At 41.9% G+C, this 17393-nt stretch overlaps 1 long non-coding RNA gene across 1 annotated transcript; it reads left to right on the top strand.

The window, feature by feature from the left end:
* The first annotated feature begins 1632 nt into the window (after nt 1-1632).
* LOC125521829 lies at nt 1633-2503 on the top strand. The gene is made up of 2 exons (XR_007289462.1): nt 1633-2046; nt 2135-2503. It is a non-coding gene; the product is annotated as an uncharacterized LOC125521829 (long non-coding RNA).
* The last annotated feature ends 14890 nt before the right edge of the window (nt 2504-17393 follow it).

Here is a 17393-nt window from a genome sequence, read left to right on the forward strand (position 1 = left end):
ATATGAAACTATGTCTACCATAGTGTGCCACAGAACTTGTTTAGGCTCTGTAAACTTTTAACGATTTAAAAGTTATCAAAAAATATGAAATAAGTATGGGAGCATCTCTCTAATGTAATAAGATGATTCAACAGAGAGATTGTTAAAATATGCATTTATGTGTCCTCGGCAAAAATAAACGCATTTCAGCTCACTGCAACATAAGGGTGTGTTTGGTTACAGTAATGGACCGGAATGTCACGGGTCCAACCCGTTCCTGGGCCTTGTTCTCATGTTCGGTATAAAGGTGGAACGGTCACCAACTGGTTCCCCTGAAACGAATATTCGGCCCAGATCCGGAACGGGGTGATACCTCCAGGTTGGGCAGACGACGCGGAACCGCTCCTCTCCTCGCACTCCTGCATGCCGCAGCGGCGCAGCCCTATCCTCTGCCGTGCCGCTCGTCTCTCTTGTTTCCCCACCTCCCGCGGTTTGCGCCGCCCGCCCTCCTCCTCTGGTCTGCGCCGCCAGCCCTCTTCCTTCGATCTGCAACGCCGGCTCCCTTGTCTCGTTTTCCTCCGAAGGTGCAGGTGCATGGCGGTCTTGCGGTGGGGCAACAGCGGCGGCACACGGCACGGAGCGACGAAGCAGCCGCTACAAGCGCCGGCTATTGACCGCGCCCGAGGCCTGAGCTCGCGCCGCCGGGAGCCAACGCCAAGCCGCGCATCCAGCCGGCCGCCGCGCTCAGCTGTCGCATTCTGTTCTTGTAGCTGCTGTTTATCTCATGGTTGAGTCCGGTTCTGGTCGTTCACACCTCTGTACGTTGCCTGGATGTATGGATTTGATCCATTGATGCTCAAAACAGAATTCCTTGAGTCTGATTTGGTGATGCTCACAACTCTGTTCTGCAAATTAATTTTACTGGATCCGAGGAAAATCTGTGATAATAATCAGAGCTATGTTCTCTGTATAGTTAATTGGGAGAGACTTTGTCGCTCTGAATCTTTCTTGTCCGGTTCAGTTCAGCGAGGCAGACTGCAGTTGTAGGAACTTGCAAATCCATTCCATTCCATGTACCAAACCATCAAACCAAACATCAAAATGTAACCATTCCATTCCTTGGAACTACCCCTACCAAACACAAGGATGGAACCGACCCATTCTAGTGGAACGGAACCATGACATTCCATTACACTTCGTTCCCGAACCAAACACACCCTAAATATATACTAAACTATTTGTTTTTTTCGTGCAGGACACATGTAGTCGTATTTTTTTAAACCCTCCGTTGGATCATGTTATATTATAGGTGGGTTGGTTTAGTATTTTTTTCAGGATTTTTGAGAACTTTTGCACCGTTGAAACCCTTAACATGATCCACTAGAGGTGGCAATCTCAGGATTATCCTGGACGAAAAGCAGAGCTATTGTGTTTCTTTCTAGAGGTGGCAATCTCAGCCACATGCTTATCTTGGGATCTGGTCCACTTTCTTTCCCTCCAATCTTTTCTATCATTTTAGAAGTGTAAAGTTTATTTCCTCATTGGGTTGATTGTGGACCACTGTTGCATGTACATAGGCACTAGGCCCAGCCCATAGACTGTCATCCCTGCACAGCGCCAGTACTGGGGCCGTGCATGAACGGTTCCCGGCCCACAAAAGGTTCAAGACGCCACGAACGGTTCCAACTCGCCGACGGTGCTTGACAGAAAAAAATTCGTGACTTTTTTTCACACCAAAATTTGTCCCGATCCTATCCCGTCTCTCTCAACCCCTTCACATTTTCCCTCCTCACCCTAATCCAAGTCTGAATCAGGCTCTCCCCTCGCTCCTCCACTAGGTTGCCCGATCCATGGTTGCCGACGTTCTCCGTCTCGAGGCCGTCAGCCGTACCTCAGGGTGCCCTCTTCCAACGACCACGGCTGCTTCCCACCTCCCCACCTCAGCCCTACCTCCGGCGAGCACTGAATCCATGTGCGGGCCTCCTCCTGGTCGCCGATGCCAGCCCAGATCGATGACAACAGCTAGGAGAAAATGCAGATGCAGGCTATAGATCTGGCTGTGAACAGGTGATGTTTTTTTGGAGCTTGAGGCTGCAGTTCTTGCTTTTTTCTGAACTTGGTTTATGTTATTGTACAGTTCTGCTTTTGGTTCCAGGGTTTTGCACGGACGTTGTAAACATGTGGGCGCTCACTTATTTGGACTTGGATTATACTGTTAATTTTAGATGCTAGCATGCTTGACATGCAGAAACTTCACATGCATGGAAGATATGTACTACGTACAATTCATTTGCAACATCTGTACTCTAAGTGCTTCTATACATTTTTCAAACTTGATTGTAGACCTGGCTGTTCCTTTGTACATCTGTACTGCAATGTTGTGTGTACGTCTAGAGGTTTCTTGGCGGACTGCTAGCTGTGTGCATTGATGTATCTTTCCCGGTTATATTTACTGTCAAAACGAGCACATGTAAGTTGTTTGGTTAACAAACTAATGGAAGGTATTTCAAGTGTTTTTCTTGTCCATATATGTGATTATCCTGTCGGAAAGTTGACTTCATCAGAAAATATTCAGCATATATTATTTCTCTCTGCGTGTTGATTTTCCAGGGATTAAGTATATATGGGGAACTACGATAGAATGAAGATTCAAATGTTTGGACAGCAGGTAGAGAGTGCTCTCACTTCCGAAAAGCAAAATGGGGTCATCCGGTGGTTCCCCCTTTCAGATGGCATTTTTTGCAGCTACTCTTTAAGATGGATATAGATTGATGCACCTATTTTCAGTTGAAGACTTGCCCCATTCCTATTTATTTTTTAATGCTGGTAGGAGAGGTGCAAAACTTGCTGATTAGAAAAGGTATATTACAAACAAACAACCCCAAGGGGGTACTAAGAAGGAACACGGAGAGATCACTATTGAGCAGTAATTACCGACGTTTTGTTTGTTTTATGGTATCTTTTTTTAGGCTACGTGGAGTGAAACATGTTTCTTACTTCTAGTACACAGTTTCATTAATCGCTGTGTACAGCCACAACACTATGAATAGAGACGAATGACTGCAGAATCGCTGGAGAGTACACTCAAGAACACGTTAATAGTATAAATGGCTCGCACTATGATTCAACTTTCTACACAAAGTTTTTGGCAGCGTTCTCTAACTAGCAGGTGTCTAAAATGGGTCCTGGCGCTGGTCTCAACTTTCAGCTCCAAACTTGACCCATGCCAAATATATGGTCTTTAGAGACAGTCTTTATTTTCTGGTCAATCAAGTAGTGCTGTGCTAGCGAGGCCACACACGGGTCTCTCCAGTAAACATCAATGCAGGCTACTTTAGGAAGGCAGGACTAGGCATTGAGCTTTCGTAGGGGAGGAGTACACACACAATGGCTACTTCAGAAAGGCAGGACTAGGCATTGAGCTTTCATTGAGCTTTCATAGGCGAGGACTACACGCGCGCGTGCACACACACACAGAGAGAGAGAGAGAGAGTAGTATCCCCAATTGTAGCTTCTTGGTCGCGGGGCGGCTGTGCAGTGGGGGGATTGGCGGTGGAAAGCAATTTGCTCCCCCGGCGGCAAAACGGCGGCGGCGGGCGACGGGGGGAGTGGGCGGCGTTGCTGGGCGGATGTGGATGCGGCGGCAGCTAGCAGAGTTGCCGGCAAAAAATGGGCGTCGGCGTCGGCGACGAAGAAGGCGGGCGAGGGTTACTGTTGGTTGGGGGGAGGGGAGGCCAATGTGCCACCGACCAGCGGACCTAGGGAGGGGAGATGGTGAGCGCGCGCGTCTGTCTCGTGTCCACGCCAACGCAAATCCGGCTCAGAAATGGGCCGGGAATGGGTCGCCCGCGGACGAAAAGCGGATGCGCGTCTGTTTGGGTCGGCATGTTGGGCCGACTTTCGTATCCGCGCCGACCCAAATAGACGGTGGCGGACGAAATGGTCGCCCCATTGGAGTTGCTCTAATTGCATCTCTTTTCTTTGGATGTGTGTGAGAATGCGTAACTAGAGTGTTAGACATATCGGGATTTAATCTAGATGCCAACACTTGATGTGGTTAATCTCACTCCAAATATATGTTTGTTTAGTCGGCATAAAAAGACACAACAATTATAAATGAACAATTTAAGTGAAACAAGCAAGTTATACCCCTCATGATGGTCTAGTATCCTTGTACACCCTCCATTCCATAATATAGTGCCTATAAATTTTCTATAAAGTCAAACTTTACAAACTTTGACCAAATTTATAGAGAAAACTATTTATGTATACAATGTCAAATATATAAAATATGAAAATACATCTTACGATGAATCTAATAATATATGTTTGGCATTTTAAATGTAAATGTTTTTCTCCATAAACTTGATCAAAGTTTGTAAGGTTTGACTTTTCCAAAAATCTATAGGCACTACATTATGGAACGGAGAGAGTATCGTTACAATGACATGAACCTTTATTTGTCACTGCCCAAACTTTGCATAATTGTATGGATGCATTCTTTATTTGACCAGGCACTTTATATACCATGAATGTTCTGACGGTCTATCACGCTCCCAATAACCCATATATTCCGGACCTCGCTCTCTCTCCTTGTCAGTAGCCCATCTCCCCCCTCTCCTCGTGTGTGTGTGTGTGTTGTGCTTCGGAGATAGATGAATTATGGATTAATCTAGGAAGGAATGGTTGACGTGCTTAAGCTCACTCGAAATATATGTTGATAGAGTTGGTATCAGAGGAAACGACAATTTTGAATGTATAATTGTAAGTGAAACATGCAACTTATACTCTCACGGCGGTTTAGTATCCTCGTACCGTGATAATAACACACGAACATTTATTTTTACTCACCCAAATCTATCAAAATTGTATATATGCACTCTTTTTATTGGATGGACACCTTTCTATTGCACAATCGACACATAAACAACAATTATGAATGGGCATTGAGCTATCATAGGTGATAGAGGGGGAGAGTACGTAGTATCTCCGAAAGAGAGATAGAGTAGTATCTCCGTATCATTATAATGACACGGGAACCTTTATTTGCCATTGCCCAAACCTTGCACAAGCGTATGTGCGCACTCTTTTTATTTGGCAGGGCACCTTTCATGAATGTTATATACCTCGGGGAAACACCCTTGTCAACCAGCTCCCTCGGACGGTCCACTGCCGCTTTTGTCAATCCCTACCTTGCTCTCTTTCCATGTAAATATCATCTCTCTCCCTCTTCTTCTTTGTGTGTGTGTGCACGCGCATGCATGCTTTTGGAGATAGAAGAATTAAGATTTAATCTAGGTGTCAATACTTAACATGTTTAATCTCACTCAATATATAGGTTTATGCAGTTGGCATAAGAGGAAACGACAATTGCGAATGAACAATTTTAGGCGAAACATGCAGGTTATACTCCTCATGATGGTCTAGTATCATCGCAATGACGCGAGAACCTTTATCTGGCATAGCCCAAACCTTGCACAATTATATGGATGCACTCTTTTTATGGGACCAGGCACCTTTTATACCATGAACATTCTGACGGTCTGTGACCACTTCCAATAATCTTTAAACTTCGGATCTCTCTCTCTCCCTCTCTCTCTCTCTCCATGTCAATATCACATTTCTCCTTGCCCTCTTAAGCTCACTCGGAATATATGTTTATAGAGTTCGCATAAGAGAACACAACAGTTATGAACAGTTCAGTTGTAAGTGAAACATGCAAGTTATACCTCCCACGGCGGTTTAGTATCGTCGTATCGTAATAACGACACACGGACCTTATTTTTAATCGCCCAAACATTTCTCAATCATATGTGTGCACCCTTTATATTGGATAGGACACCTTTCTATAGCACGTTCCACATGGAAACAAAAATTATGAACATGCATTGAGATTTCATAGATGATAGAGAGAGGTGGGAGTGTAGTATCCCGAAGAGAGAGAGAGATGGAGAGAGTAGTATCCATGTAGCGTTATAATGACACGGTAACCTTAATTTGTCATTGCACAATCATGTGTGCGCACTCACTCTTTTTATTTGACTTTTTATTTGCCTGAGCACCTTTCATGAATGTTATATCCCTCGGGGCAACACCCTGGTCAACCAACTCCCTCTGACGGTCCACCGACGCTCCCATCAATTCCGACCTCACTCTCTCTCCATGTTAATATCATATCTCTCTCTCTCTCTTCTTTGTGTGTGTGTGCACACGTGCGCGTGCGTGCATGCGTCTGGAGATAGACGAATTAAGAGGCGCCAATACTTGATGTGGTTAATTTCATTCAAAATATAGGTTTATGAAGTTGGCATAAGAGGAAAACACAATTATGAACGAATAATTCTAGGCGAAACTAGAGATAGACGGGTTATGATTTAATATAGGCACCAACACTCGATGTGGTTAATCTCACTCGAAATATATGTTTATGTAGTTGGCATATGAGGAAAGGACAATTATGATTTGACAATTTTAAGTTAACTTGCAAGTTATACCCTCACGATGGTCTATTGTATCTTTATTGTTATATGACACGGGAACCTTTTTTTCATTGGCCAAACCTTGCACAATCATATGTGTGCACTCTTTTTATTTGATCGGGCACCTTTTACACCATGAGAATTGTACCCCCCTCAGAGCACCACTATGGCACAAAAGGTCCTTTTGACGGTCTGTTGGTGCTCCACTGTCGTATCGTTATAACGATACGGGAACCTTTGTTTTCCACTACACAAACCTTACACAGTTATATGTGTGCACTCTTTTATTGGACTAGACACCTTTTACAATCTATGTGTGCACAATCGTATGTACGCACTCTTTTTAATTGGATCGACGATCCATACTCCCCACTACTCTCTCTCCCCTCTTTTGCATGTGTTTAGGTGTTGAGACTTGACATGATTAATCTCACTTAAAATGAAACAACAATAAAGAACAGACAATTGGAATTGAAACATGCAATTCACACGCCTCATGAACGTATCGTTATAATGATACGGGAACCTTCATTTTACACTACACGAATGTTGCACTATCGTATGTGTGCACTCTTTTTTTGGGACCAGACACCTTCTACCATGAACATTATACCTGTCAGGACACCACCATGTCGAGCTGCTCCTTTTCAAGGTCCGCCATCGCTCCAGACAATCCATATACTTCCATCCTCAATCTCTCTCTCTCCCTCTCTCTCTCTTATGTGTGCGTGTATGTGTGTTCTTGTCCTAGGGGGATTATAATATAATATAGTTACCAACAATTGAGGTGGTAAATATCATTCAGTATATGTTTATAGCGTCGGCGAAACAACAAATATTAATGAACAATTGTGGGTGAAAGATGCAACTTATACCCCTCTGGATGTCCAGTATCCCCGTATTGTCATAATGATGCGAGAACCTTCATTTTCCATTGCCCAAACCCTACACCCTCCTATGTGTGAAATCTTTTTGTTGGATCGAGCACCTTTTATACCACGAGCATTGTACCCCCTCGGAGCATGACTGTGGTACAATCTATGTGTGCATCCTTTTTAATCAGACCGACAATCCATACTCCTGATCTCTCTCTCTCTCTCCTCTTTCCATGTGCCTAGGTGTTAACACTTGACATGGTTAAGCTCACTTAAGAGGAAACAACAATAAAGAAAGAATTGAAATTGAAACATGCATTTCACATGCCTCACGGTGGTTTTGTACCGCTGTATCGTTATAATGATACGGGAACCTTCATTTTGCACTACACGAACCTTGCACAATCGTATGTGTGCACTCTTTTTTGGGGACCAGACACCTTCTACCATGAACACTACACCCATCCAGACACCACCATGATCGAGCCGCTCCTTTTCAAGGTCTGCCATCTCTCCCGACAATCCATATACTCCCATCCTCAATCTCTAACTCTCTCTCTCTCTCTTATGTGTGTGTGTATTTGTGTGTTCTTGTCCTAGGGATACATGGGTTATAATGTAATCTAGCAGCAACAATTGAGGTGGTAACAATCATTCGGTATATGTTTATAGAGTCGACATAGGAGGAAACAACAAATATTAACGAACGATTATGGGTGAAACATGCAACTTATACCCCTCAGGGATGTCCAGTATCCCCGTATCGTCATAATGACGCGGGAACCTTTATTTTCCATTGCCCAAATCCTGAAATCTTTTTGTTGGATCGAGCACCTTTTATTCCACGAGCGTTGTACCCCCTCGGAGCATGACTCTGGTACAATCTATGTTGCACAATTGTATGTGTGCACCCTTTTTAATCGGGTCAACAATCCATATAACACTTGACATGGTTAAGCTCACATAAGAGGAAACAACAATAAAGAACGGAAAATTGAAATTGAAACATGCAATTCACACGCCTAACGGTAGTCTTGTATCGCCGTATCATTATAATGATACGGGAACCTTCATTTTACACTACACGAACCTTGCACAATCTTATGTGTGCACTTTCTTTTTGGGACCAGACACCTGCTACCATGAAAATTATACTCATCGGGACACCACCATGGTTGAGCCGCTCCTTTTCAAGGTCTGCCATTGCTCCCAACAGTCCATATACTCCCATCCTCTCTCTCTCTCTCTCATGCGTGTGTGTGTGTGTGAGTGTGTGTGTGCGCGTGTATTTGTGTGTTCCTATCCTAGGGATACACGGATTATAATGTAATCTAGGCACCAATAATTGAGATGGTAAAAGCCATTCGACATATGTTTATGAAATCGCCATTGGAGGAAACAACAAATATTAACGAATAATTGTGGGTGAAACATGCAACTTATACCCTTCCGGGATGTCGAGTATCCCCGTGTCCGTCTGTTATTCATGTGGATGCAAACCTGGATCAAATTTAGAGCAGATTTGCGCCCACATAGACAACATAAAACGAATGTTTTTGCGTCCGCTCATTGGTCCGTGATTTCTGCCAATGCGGATTAAAATGGTCATAAGCAGACGAAATACATCCCCGCGTTGGAGTTGCCCTATGCAACTAGCAAGTGATAATCCAGTGTTGTGGAATCTCGTATCATGTGCAGCCGAGAAGTAAGACATGTGGATAGAGACCTTTTTATTTATATTCATCAACAAAAATTCAAATGAAATAATTAAATAGCTACATAGAGCATCTATAACGGATCCACTATCCCGCGTTAGGTAGAGCATTTGGAACAAGCACACAACCAAACACCAAAGTATATGGTGGAGGAAGATCTTTACCCACGGCGGCCGCGACCCTTAAATATAGTCAACCTATGTCTCCAGGAGTAAAACTCTCCAACCCCGACTTCTCATGACATATCCTCTTGGCCGCTGACCAACCACACCCCACCCCACCTTCGACGGACCCCGCCAAGCCGGGGGCAATAATTGACGAATCTAGCTATTGCTGCTCCATGCGGCACATTCCCCACGCGGATCAACGCGCCTCCTCCCACGTGCATCCCGCAGCCCCAACCTACTGTCGGCTGTTGTCGATGGCAGGAGCAGCGACAACTATATCTGACTGTTACCGGTGGTGGGGCAGTGCTGAAGAGGTTTGCCGCCTCCAATCGGAGTGGGGTAACGACGGTGGCAAATAAGCATGCCGGCGCGGTGCTGGTGATGTAAGGAGAGCTACATCGGAAGCTAGCAGTTTTTCGTAATATTTTATTTAATATTCTATAAATCTCGGTTAAGGCATCTAAATTTTCCGTGCGACATTTTTTTTGCGTGACAAGTTGATTTAGTAGTTTCAACCAAATATGGATCGAGTGTCATGTTCATGCACCACTGAAATTATTGTTGAAATCTCCAATTTGGAAATTACATGAACACGACGCATATCAACGAAACCACTGTAATATATACATTTTTAATGATAAAATTAGTTTATTCTTGCATTTTAAATGTGCAATACACACACAATTTTGTATTATAATGATAATAATAAATAAGTACAGTACTTAACAGCAGCAAAAAAATAAAGAAGTGTTTGTCGCTTATCATATCTGTACCACTATTCTCCGTATATCCCTGTATGAGTTTCTATTTCAGTATGTAGAAACTTTCTAAATTATTTAGACAGCCTTAAACCATTAGGTAATGCGCTCGCTGGTAAGTTTAATTCTGAACATCAATAAAGACAAAACCCTTTGACCAAATTGCTAACAAAAGGGATATGGCACACCCGTGATCGTGGTCCAAACATTGGCAGGCCAGAAGTATCAGTGACCATACCATCTTCTTCCCGGAGCAGCCAACACCAAAGAGAGAGACCGACCTCTCCTTCACCAGAGCCCGGAAGAACATCCCCTGGCTGGAAAATGGAGTAGAACGACCGCGTAGCGCACGACGAGGAATTCGTCAAAAATCAGTGAGTTTTCATTCTGGTAGCCTTTCTACTCGTCTTCTCTGAATCTCTTGACTGACGTTTCAATCTTTTTACCGGATACTACGTGACAGATCCGGCAACAGATGAAGCACACATGGATCCGAAGTATTGCAGATCCGAGAGACAGAACCCTGCAGGCCACCAGGCAGTTGACGTGGATCTTGTTGAAGAGGTGCCGACTAGACACTTTCTAACTCACTGTTATGTTTTCTTAACCTGAAAACAGGACTGACCCAAAAACAGAATGCAGGGCTTGTAGCGGTCTTATGGCACTTCACTTTGCAAAGCAATGGAGGGGTAGTAAATTACAGAGGACTCTGTCGCGGCCTCGCCGGTAAGAGTACAATACAAAACTGCAGTTAATTTATGTTCAGTTCGTAGAGAGGTGTCTGAAACAATAACGTTCTTCATCCAATATACTGAATATTGCAGGTAGTAGGCGAGATCGACCAGTACAGAATGATGCTTCTCTATGAACTTCTGGGATTTGTTGGTAACATCAGCAACTCCCTGCTAAATTCAAAATATGCCAGGCTATCCTTGAAGAACAAAGAAGTACTATGCGCCTCTATCCCAACAACAATGCTGGCAACGGAGTTCGTCCAGAACTGTCATCAAATATTTGTGTTGTGTATCAGATTGATCTTGGCATTGAGTGTATCGTTTTTCCCTACTAATGACTGTTTATTTCAATTCGAGACTGAAAATTGATCTATGTATGCAATAATGATATCTTTCGAATATATTTTCATTAATCGACGGTAGTATTGAAGACAACATGAGTTCTTGCAAAACACTGATGCGCCTGATGACAAATCTCCACTACTATTAAACAATCCAACAGAAACTTCTCTGTACACGGACTCATTATCACCATAAGATAGACCCACTAAATTTAATCTAACGGTTTATCTAATCTAATTCTTCTTGTGTACTTAGTAATTTAGATTGACTGAACAAATTCCACCGCGGAGGAAAGTTCACGTCCGCGAAACGCATCCCCCGTAAATTCCGTAATCACACAAGGCACGAAGATTACTCACCTCAGATAATCATTCAACGCATCTCCTGTAATCAAGCACTTGCTTGAAACTAACGCACGGTCCGGACGCTCCCTCCCCGTCGCCGCCATGCCGTCAAGGGAGCAGGAGCCGCCGTGCCCCCGAGGCAGCATACCGCGTGCTGCTCGCCTTCGTCTCCTCCCATGAGCAGCGGTGGCGTGGAACCAGCGTGCTCGGCCTGCGTCAGCGGCGGCCAGGTCCCTCTCCTCCCTCGACCAGACCGGGACGCAGTGGGGCGCCCACGGATGCGGCGCTGGGTGCGGGCCATGGCGGCGTAGCTACGCGTCGCGGTCCTTGTGGCGCGGGCGCGACGGTGTCGTGGCGGCTGCGCGGCGGAGATCGTGTGCGTGAAGGCGGCGCGTTACTCCGGCTTCCGGCGTGCCGCAGCATGGAAAGCTTGGAGTGCGAGACAGAGGGCAGCCTATGGAGTGCCGCGGGGGTGTAGCAGGACTAGGCTATGAGGTCAGGACTAGGCTATGCGGCTAGAAAGAGGGTCGCCTTCATGACACACGCTTCACACTCCTCATCCCACACTTTGTCCTTTGTCTTCCATCCAGATCTTGTTTTCTCCACATCTACAGTCTAGATCGAAGGAAGGTTTGCTTCTTTGCAAACGCTCCATGGCATTCACTCATCTCCAAGATATTAATCTTTCATCTTACAATATAAAGCTTACTTTGAACTCCTTACGTTGACATATTTCACATCAGTCTGTCAGACATATTTCACATCAGGTGGATTTTTTCATAGCATTACAGTTATATTCGATCCTTCTGAATTTCATCAAGATTTTTTTGACATTGTAATCTCATCAAGATCATATGCTTATTTTTAATCTCTGGGCACTTAGGTCTTTAAGCCTTGGTTCTTGCTTTTGTAGTTTTGTTTATTTTCTTCCAATTTTTGAGCCAAGGTTGGAAGGTTGAGTCGGCAGAAAAATGTATCGGATCCATAACAAATGTTCTTTGCACAACAATTACACATACGTAAAAGGTGTCAAACCGTCGGCATGTGATGCAGTCAAAGGAAAGTTATACTTACTAAAAATACCTTGAGATGAATGGAACCTTTGAGAGCTAGCAATGCAACAAAACCTATCCAATAGGCTTTCCCAAAGAAGATGATGCTCGGGGACCAATGCTAGAAAGGAGCTGCCCCCACTCCATGAATAAGCCTGCCATCTGAGAGCCTAGGTTGCCATTTCCATCTACAACCTCCTAAAGGGCCGCACATGGTTTCCTGTTTGGTAAATGTGTTCACCCATAAATCAACAAATCAGAACTTTATCCATACAAAAGTTCGGATCTTGATGCAAACCAAGGGTTCCGATAGCACCCTCTGCTGCTAGTGATGGTAGAAAAGCCGCTCTCTCTCTCTCTCTCTCTCTATATATATATATATATATATATATGCCTGCGCGCATGCTGTTCTATCCTACGCTCCGGCCAGTACGCGTTAAGTAGCCCGAGTTAACCAGGCCGAAGGGCGCGCACGTTGTGGGGAAAATTGGACGTAACGTCTTACGACCAAAACCGCTAGTAGTAACAAGTTACCGGGCGCTAATTAGCAGAGCCATCCCTCGTACACCTAACTTTCACTTCATCGTAATTGCCATCGTAACATCGTAAAATGCCTAGCCGAACTGTTAATTCCTACCATCAGTAACCAGGCATATATGATCTAGTAAAGATGTTACTATCAGTATTATGGCAATAGTAACTGGCCTTGATGAAGTCGTAACGGATCATCACGATTACATTTTGTACCCGCGTCTCGCATGATTGTAGTAATGCATTACTACATATATCAGCCTGGATCAAAGAATCTTTAACTTTTTTGTTCGTAATTTTTTTTGCATTACCATCCACTCTTTTTTTATTGCTACCAGTTTTTGAGCATGTAGTAATGCGTTACTACATGTTTCGGGAAGGTTTTACTACGTTTACGGATGAAACCATAGACATCTCTCATCCCAGTAAAAAAACCTAGATCCATTACCATCTATAGTTAATCTATTACTAGCAATGAATAGTGACCCAAATTCAGGACGTTGCGGAGCAACACATGGTAATGGAATTAAATGTGTTACTTTCTTTTTCACATGCTTGAACTGCCTAAGTAACGCGCGCCTGAAATTCCCTTTGTACGAACCCGACCTTCGGGCTATCTTTACAACCATGGCTTCCCCCGCGAATTATTCTGATTAGTCGTGTTCTATATGATGTTAGTGCAATCTAGAAACATTTTTTAGCAACTAAATACCAATTTTAAATAGGAATCTCGCTCGTTGGCGGATTTTGTTCTCGGGTCGTGATGAAATTGCGTTTTTTGCAATTTTTCTGCTTGAGTTGTTCGACCTGAAGTTCTCCAAGTGCTAGTTGAATTTCTGCCAGCATTGTCCAAATGGGGCTTGCGATATACCGTTGGAAAGCTATGGACACCAGTATCATGACCCAAGTTTAATTTTTGGCAAAATGTAAGCAATTTAAGAGCAATTTTGAAAACCGTTTTTTCTTCATACAAAAAAATGCGAATCGTATTTTTGATCACATTTCTAAGCCGTTTATTGGAATGAGGCCAATAATATGGCGTTCGAAAGCTTCTATAAAACCGCTCCTTCCACATGTTGAAAGTTTTTTCTAACTCCCTATGGTTAAAAATTAATTTGGAAAATCGTAAAATTTCGCAAACCGAACAACCGAGTTCGTATTTTCAATGTCATTTCGAAACGGCTAATCCAATTGAGGAAAATGATATCGCGTTAAAAATCTTATGAAAATGCTCTACTTTCTCATGTTGAAAGTTTTTTTCTTCTAATTTTGAACGGTTTAAAAGTAATTTAGAAAATGGTACAAGTTTCACCGAGTTCGTATTTTCGAGCTAATTTTTTAAACGTGCGTCTGAATGCAGCAAATGATATGGCGTTGGAAAACTTGAGGAAATGCGAAACTTTTTGGTATATATTGTTTCTCCCAATTCTTTACGGTTTTAAGAAAATTTTGAAAATGGCTAAAAATGTATTTTCACCGCAATTTCAGCCAACTTTATCGAAATGGGGCAAATAATTTACCATTGAAAAGCTACAGAAAATGCGAAACTTTTTCGCGTTGATGGTTTTCTCTGATTCCTAGCCGTTTTCAAGTAATTTTGAAAACGGTGAGATAATTCGTTCTCCCTTTATCGTGAAACAGATTCTTCGAAAGTGCACCGCGTGAAAACCTGAACTTCTCAACATGTCTACTTGAACTTCACTCTGTTTTTCACGTGCTTTTTTGCCCGCAGCTCTCCATCCACTCACCGAAACACTCACCGAAATTGAGCAAGTCATATACCAATGGAAAGATGTTGTAAACACGCAACTTTCCTGTGTTGATCATTTTTTCATACTCGCGACGTTTTTTTTCATTTGTAATTCATGCAGTGCAGTAGTTGAACTTCCTGCTATTTTCACGTTGAACTTCTGTGACGTATTCTCGTTTGTAATTTCTCATCCATTTGTCGGTGTTACACAAATGATATTCCTTTTATACAAACCTCTGTCACAGTATTTTTTTAACTTTCTCCCACCGAGGACTTGAACTTATAGCAACAAAAAAATGGACCTTGCCTTTTTATTCATTTTTCTCATATTAAACACACACCATGTTGTACATGAACTTTTTTCATTTTTATAATTTGAATTTTTTATTTTCTTTTTGAAATCAAATTGCTCCCAAATAATAACTGAACTTCTTTGTTGATTGAGAGAATTATTTTAAAACGTGAAAAACAATTTCTTTTTGTGGTTTTTGAACGTGGGAAATACAAGGTGAACCACTCTTGCAAGAATTTTTGACCTTCTCCGAACAAAGCACTTGAACTTCTTTCAACAAACCTTTTAAGCTTTTATTTTTCTATACTTTTATTCTCACCTGAAATGCATTCCTTGCAGTAGTTAAACTTCTCGTTGTTTTCACTTTGAACTTCTGTCACATATTTTTGTTCAACCTCTCTCACAAGAATTTTCAAACTTTCTCGGGTCGAGCACTTGAACTTCTAGCAACAAAACTTTCGGCCTTTACTATTTCATTTCCTTTTTTTTCATACAAATGCACACAGCGTAGTACGTGAACTTCTCCCGGTTACGTGAAAATATTTGAGTTTCTTATAGACATTGAACCGCTCTACCTTTTTTATTTGAACTTCATTTGTGTTTTTTAGAAAAGTGAAAGTTGGAGGGTTTTTTAGATACATCAAACTTCTTCGTTGTTTGAAATTGAACTTATTGGTTTTATTCTTTAGTAACTAGAAGAATCCGATTTTTCAAATAAATATCATACTGCTCCACTTTTTCCAATTGAACTTCTTGGTTTTATTTAGTAATGTGAAAATCTGAGTTTTTCTATATACATTGAACTACTCTGTTTTTCGGAATTGAACTTCTTGGTTTTCATCTTTAGCATTTGAGGAAAATCTGAGTTTTTATAAACATCAAACAACTTCATATTTTTTAATTTTGGACTTCTTTGTGTTATTTATAAGTAACTAGAAAAGTCCTAGTTATGTAATACAAATCGAAGCGCTCAATTATTTAAAGTTGAACTTCTAGGTCTTATTTTTAAAGGAAGGATTTTTTTTATAAACTTCATTTTCTCTATAAATTTTGAGCTGCTCCATTTTTTTAATTTGGCCTTCTTGGGTTATTCTTTAGTAATGGAAAAAAATCCAAATGCAGTAATAAGAGTTGAACCGCTCTGTTAATTGTATTTGAACTTCTAGTTTTTTTAACGAGAAAATCACCTTTTTAGGTTTTATTTTCCTTTTAGCAATGAAAAAACTCAATAATTTGTCGTCAACATCGAACTTCCTTCTCTTCTCTATCCTTTCTTCGTTCTACATGAGAAAATATAGTGTTCTCAATTTTTGTGTACTAAGGACACACACGCACATCACATCCACAAATTTTTTTGTTAGTCAAATGAAAAAGGTTACAGTCCCACAGGCATAAGCAATTGAACTTTCTTGAATTTTTTAGCATAATACATGAACTTCTCATGTACAAAATTGTTTTGTCTCTGATACTAGTGGGTGGAGCCTCACAAGTGGCGGCACGCGTTGTTGGACAGGCAAGAGGAAGAATGGTGATGCCGGGGAAGGTCGGATTCAGTCGTCACTGCAGTCCACACACCACAACATGGACTTCTTAGTTTTATTAAAAACCAAAATACGTTTATGCTTCAAACTAATTACTTTGAAAACCAAATATTCATATTTTGGAAAACAATTAATGAACTACCTCATGCTTGACCTTCTCGAGCACATCATTTTTGACCTTTCAAAAAAACAACACACATATACTAAACATACTTGACCTTCTAGAACACAACATTTTGACCTTCACAAAAACAACGACTAAATGAAAATATTTACATACTTGTACAAGCACAAAAATAGAGAAACTTTTTTCTATCCTTTTTTTAATAAATTCAAACTATTCTGTTATTTTGATTTGACCTTCTTTTGGTTTTCAATTTTTTGCTGATTGTCACATTTTATTCCATGAACTTCCTTATTTTTACATCTGAACTTTTTGAGGTTTTTTTCATTACATAGTGAACCTCTTTTTCTGTAGAGTGGCTTCTATTTGTTTTTTCTTAAATATGAAATGTGTGCCTATTTCATACAACGACGTGCTATTATTTTTAGTCTGAACTTCTCACAAAAATTCACCCCACACAAAAAATAGAATAAACCATCACTATTTTTTACACAAGAATAAAAACATGTTGACATGTTTGGCCATTAGATAACATGTACTAGCAGCAGTAGGAACAAAATGGCTCGCTGAAGAAACACATGACTAGAAAACATAAGAAAATATGGCCGCCATGGTGTTTGGGGGTGGCCTGCACCTCTTTCCCAAAGATCTGGTCAGAGAGTAAACAAAGGAGGAGAAATCTCAGCGGGGGTTGTGGCTGCCCGGTTGCA

Source organism: Triticum urartu, chromosome 7 (assembly GCF_003073215.2).
Source record: "Triticum urartu cultivar G1812 chromosome 7, Tu2.1, whole genome shotgun sequence".
Taxonomy (NCBI): Eukaryota; Viridiplantae; Streptophyta; class Magnoliopsida; order Poales; family Poaceae; genus Triticum; species Triticum urartu.